The sequence below is a fragment of the Haematobia irritans genome, chromosome 3 (genome assembly GCF_050003625.1).
Source record: "Haematobia irritans isolate KBUSLIRL chromosome 3, ASM5000362v1, whole genome shotgun sequence".
Classification (NCBI taxonomy): Eukaryota; Metazoa; Arthropoda; class Insecta; order Diptera; family Muscidae; genus Haematobia; species Haematobia irritans.
The window spans coordinates 47656748-47663269 of NC_134399.1; positions in this window are offsets into that span (position 1 = coordinate 47656748).

The window sequence follows — 6522 nt, forward strand, 5'->3', positions numbered from 1 at the left end:
GAATTTGCTTGGTGAGATGCAGGAGATCTATGTGGAACACTTTTTGCAATACAAGATACGATTTACTCAAAAGATGGTGACAGACATCACTTCAAAAGAAAGCCAATTTGAAATAATTCAGTCGGAACATAGGAGGGCGCATCGCAATCCTCGAGAAAATAGAGAACAAATCCTGGAACAATTTTACTTCCCCCAAATGAACGCTAGCATCAACAGATATGTGGCCACCTGTGATGTATGCAATTGTTGTAAATATGACAGGAAGCCTGCACGGCCACAGCATCAGAGAACTCCGGACCCCAGGTACCCGTGTGAGATCCTTCACATGGATATTATGGAGATCCAAGGACAGAAATTTTTGACATGCATTGACAAATTCACGAAATTCGCAAAGTTTTTCGGCATCAAGAATAGGTCATTGTTGGAAGTGAGAAGAAAATTAATTAAGGTTTTACACTTTTTTACGGCACCCAGAATTCTTGTCACGGACAATGAGAGTAGTTTTATTAGTCCTTTAATGGAAAATTTTATTAGGTCTCTTGGTATTCAGTTATATCTTACTCCTTCACAGCGGAGTGAAGTCAATGGGCAAGTCGAAAGGCTGCATTCAACCATCATCGAGATATATAGGTGTCTGAGGACGGAGTATCCGGATCTGTCAGTGAAAGAGTTAGTCGGAATCTGTGTTGATCGGTACAACAATACAATCCACTCGGTAACAAAGAAGAGACCCAGAGACTTATTTTTCAATAGAATTAAAGGGGCAAGCTATGAAAAATTGCTCTCTGAACAAGCGAAGGTGAATAAGGATCTTAGACGTGATTTAAGACGAAGAATGACGGTTCGTAACAAGAAAATAAACGAGAGGCGACAAGGGCCGAAGAAATATAGAAAGGGAGATGTAATATATGTTGCAATTAAAACAATTAAAGGAAAGAACAAGGCCTTATTTAGAAAGGAGGTTGTAGAAAAAGATAACAGGGTAACTGTACTGACAAGGAGTGGTAGACGAATTCATAAGCAGAACATAGGAACACCGACCAAAAGCAAAAGCTCTCCATAAAAACGGACGCATTAGGCTCCTTACCTCCTTGTGCACACGACCGAAAATTTAATTTTGGACATTAAAATGATATCAAATACTTCCAAATTGTCTTTCCTTTTGCGAAATAAATTCAAAAAATATAATGCAAAAAAGAGAAATAAAAAATATTACAAAATACAAACGAAATACAAGAAATTGAAGAATAAATGAAAATACAGGCATGATAACAAATGGCCCCTAAAGAAATCTAAATTTCAAGTGGTAAGCGTTAAATTGCGCTGGGTTCAAATCTCCATGGGCCCATGAGAACAAAGATATGCCTGAAAATCATTCGCATATGATGTGCTTGAACAAGTTGCGTACAGGCTTAAAGGCGCAACGGCGACACATCATAGGTCATGGTTTTATAAAAAAATATTAAAAAAAGAAATATTAAAAACCCATACTAATATGTGTACCCTCATATAAATTATACGCCAAAAAATCATTCGCTGATGATGTGCTTGAACAAGTTGCGTACAGGCTTAAAGGCGCAACGGCGGCACATCATAGGTCATGGTTTTATAAAAAATATTAAGAAAAGAAATATTAAAAACCGATACTAATATGTGTACCTTCATATAAATTATATGCCAAAAAATCATTCGCTAGTGATGCGTTTGAACAAGTTGCGTACAGGCTAAAAGGCGCAATGGCGACGCATCATTGGCCATGATTTTATAAAAAAAAATATACAAATGGTACTGATTGTAAGAAAAAAAAAATGATATAAGAATAATCATGAAAGAATGAAATTAAGAATGAATGAAATTAAGAAATAATATGTTGATAAAATGATAAATGTATTTACATAATTAACAAGAGCCGGCCTGTAAGTGGGGACCAGTTGTACCTTAGTAGGTTGTGGGAGGCATGCCTGCTTGCGACTAAAAAGGAATTATGCGATCCCTCCATGGCAGTTCGAGAGAAAAGCTAAATACATCCACTAGAAAAAGAAAACACGAAAAATGAAAACAATACATACATGAACAAAAGAAAACAATTTTTGAACTATTAAGCACAAAGAAAATAAAGAAAATCTACTAACACCACTAATGAGAGAATGAAGAATGTAAAAATAACATGATTTACGAAAAAAATGAATACTAAAATTATATACTATCTAACCAATTAAATTCAAAAGATAAAAAAAAGAAGAGAAAAAGAGAAAACCTGTTTATAACCTAGCACTCAAGAAAAAAGAAAAAATTTTGTTTCCTTTTGAAGATTACTTCCAGATATGTTGCTTCAGTGGATTTTGACATTACTCGTCCTCGTGACTCCAATGCATACAATCCGGATATACCACTACGAGACACCCTTGGTATCACTCGAAGCCGGCAATGGATGGATAGTAGATGGAAATTTTAAACTAATACATATTATTGATATGGATAATTATATAACGATCCTCACTAATGTATCAACCACCATCCAAAACCAACTCCCCCCAAGCAAAGGCAAAGACTTCATTATGCATCACCTGTCCCAGACGAATGAACGCCTCGAAGAACTTAGGAGCGTGAAGAAAAGGGCTCCAAGGTCAATCGATTGGATTGGGTCCGCATGGAAATGGGTCGCTGAAAACCCTGATGCCTCTGATTGGAATTCGATGCTCATGAGCCAGAACAACATCATTCATAACAATAACGAACAGTTTAAAACCAATAGCAACCTACAACAAGGAATGGACCGTATAGTCCGGAAGATCGATGAGGTTGTTGCGAGAATGAATAATGTTACAAATGGGAAAGATTTGGATAGAATCGAGCGAATTACCATGGGCGAGTTATTGGTTCTTAAAGATGAGGTCAATGAAATCGTCCGAGCTTGTCAATTGGCGAAAAAAGGAATCGTGAACACAAACTTATTAAATCAAGAGGAAATCAACGAGATAATCGATGAACTGGAGACGCTTCCTTATAGCAACATAATAGAAGCCATAGAATATGGGACACCATCCGTCTATACTAATGGATCAATCTTGCTATACGTCCTCTCGATTCCGAAGTTGGGAAAAGACTTTTATAACCAACTAATCGTAAGAGCAACCATTCGTGGGGGAAGACAAATTGACCTGAAATTCGACAAGATTTTAATTAACGAAGCTGCCATCTATGGCCTTAAAAGCAACTGTCTCTCCATAAACAACTCCACAGTTTGTCAAAAATCGTCATTGACCAAATTATCACCGGACCACTGTCTCTCCAGGATCCTTAAAGGTGGTTCGGCCAAATGTGATTACAAATTCACGAATGAAACAATAATTGAACCATTGGCCGATGACGTCATATTCGTCACGAATTACGAAGGATGGCTAGAATATGACAGAGAAACTAAATTCCTGAATGGCACCTACCTACTTCAAATGTTTAACGAATCCCTGACCATCAAAAACCAAACCTACTCGAGCACTACAATTACGAAGACACAAGCTCTGCCACCGGTACTCGCAAACATAACCCATGACAATCTCCTGTTAGACATCGAGCATGTCCATAGTATAAGCCTCAGTAACATAAATAGGCTTGAAAAATTGAAAACGAAATTCATCCAGTCCTTCAGCATGAATGTTATAATTGTTGTTCTAATCATGACATGTATTGGCTGGCTATGGCATCAACAGACACGCAAACTGAATCTTCCAGAAGTACGCCAGCATCCTTCCCCTGCTCTTCCTACGATCTGCGGGACGCAGATTTTTAAGGAGGGAGGAGTTAACGATACCGACGACACTAACGGCAAGATATACTCCGCAGTGTCTGCATAATTGTCTGCACGCGCAGACCACAAGATGCTTACGCTGCAACTTAAGCGTTCCCATGAATGCCAGACGCTTACGTTGCAGGTAAACGTTCCCATGCCATCGGACACCAGCAGCAATCAACAGGTGAAGACCACGAATATGAAGTTTGCTGCCAGGGAGAACTTGGAGGAGCGAGCAGTCTTGGCTACACCACGAAGTCGCACGGATTAGTTCGCGTTAATGTAATATATATATATATATATATATATATATATATATATATATATATATATATATATATATATATATATATATATATATATATATATATATATATATATATATATATATATATATATATATATATATATATATATATATATATATATATATATATATATATATATATATATATATATATATATATATATATATATATATATATACACAGAAAAAAATATCACCAAAATATTTCCAATTAAAAAGTTAATTGAAGTTGAAAATTTTTTCAATTAATAAATTAATTGATACAATTAACTTTTTAATCATGATAGAAAATTAAGTTAATTAAGTCAATGATTGAACATTTTAAAATTTTTAATTAAAAAATTAATTGATACAATTAACTTTTTAATCAAATTCGGAAGACTAATTCAGTTAAAAAAAGTGCTGATTTTTTTTTAATTTAATTTAAATGAAAAATGTATTTCAACCAATCATTTGTTAATCCAAATAAAAACTTTAAGCCAATTCAGAAAGTAATTAAAAATAGTTACCTTTTTTAATTAGTAAATTATTTGAGTTTTGCAATCAACATCAATTAAAATTTTAATTGAATCAAGTAATAAATTAATTGAAATTTGCTGAAAAAATCAATTAATTTTTTAATCAAGAATTTTTCTATGCCCAATTAAAACTGTGATTGATACTATCATTTTTGTGATTGAAGACATTTCAATTAAAAAATTAATTGGATCAATTAATTTGGTGATTGAATCAGAAAATTTTTTTGTGTGTGTGTATATATATATATATATATATATATATATATATATATATATATATATATATATATATATATATATATATATATATATATATATATATATATATATATATATATATATATATATATATATATATATATATATATATATATATATATATATATATATATATATATATATATATACATAAAAAAAGGTTTCGAATTTCATATTTAAGTTAGTGGCCTCGTAATGTGTCACTGAACTTGTACTGCGGAGTTTGCATTTATTAATGCAAAGAAATTTATATTTTTTATAGTAGTGAACATATTTAGCGTTAACTTCTCCCCCTTTAAAAACGATTGTCCCCAATCATTAAAAATACTGTAGGTCATCGACTTTCTGTGGCCTTAAACATTGGAAGTTAGGTTGGACAATTTGCCGAATTGCCTTTGAATTTGGAGTTAATGTTTGAAAAACTATTTTTTCTTGTTTCTTTGAGAAACGGTTTATTATTGCCAAAAGTAGAAACAAAAGAATGAATATTGAAAAATTTATGTATTTTATAAAAAGTCTGATTTAATTTCGTGTATTTTCTTAGTGTTATTAATATGAACGTAGTTCAACATTTCCAAAGATAAGAGATTACGAATTCGTTTTCAATTGGGATTTGTTGAATTGATGGTGGAGAAACTTCCATATGGGGAGCTTCCAAATTTCTGTAAAGTTTGTTATTTATTTTAACAGTTACGTTGTGGAATTTGATCAAATATGTTCCACTAATAGTTTCATTGTTAATTGTTCCATTAAAGTCGTTAAGTAATATCACACCGGGAGATATAATTTCTACGTTTGGTATATGATATCCTTGGGACATCGTGCATGATGAATTTCTACCACTCAGGAGCGGCGGATGCAATTATCTTTGGATATATTAACTAGTTGGTTCAATTTACAAATCTTTACGTCATTTATTTTAGGGCATGCATTTAAGATTCCATATATTTCATTATTATTCTTCATTATTTCTTTATATTTAGCATTTACAATTTTGCCATTTATTTTTACGGGTTTCAAAATTACATCAGTGTAAATTGCTCATAAGGGGTAAAACAATTACATACATTATTTTCTTTTTATTATATAATACCTTTACATTTGATAATTCAAGTGCTTGTTCTACAGATGAAAATGAAAATTTGTCTTCAACTAATTTGTTCAATGTTTCTTTAATTTCTTCTTTATTTAAGAGGACCGAATTTATTACATTTTGTTTTGCCCATTCTATGGCATACCTTATATTAATTAGTTCCTCTTTGACAAATCTTAACTTAATTTGTAAGCTGATGGCAGCCTCGTTAATTAACTGATTGTTCTTTTTTATAGAATTATTTATTTTATTCGTAATGTCTGCTAAATTTCTTAATCTTTCCGTAATAATTCATTTATCAAGACTTGTTGATTAATATTTTTTAATGATTCATTTAGCGTATTTGTTATTAATTCATAATCGTCGTGACCAGGGGATCCTGCGATGTATTTCCATGCAGTTCCAAGTATATTAATACTTATCTTATTTCTAGTCTGATCTGTTGGTGTTAAAAGTTCAAAAATATCACGAACTTGGGATAATTCATAGAGTAGGAGTGGGTAAAAGGGATTGGAATTGGGGATGGTGGTTTCAATTTCGGTCCGTATGTTATCTG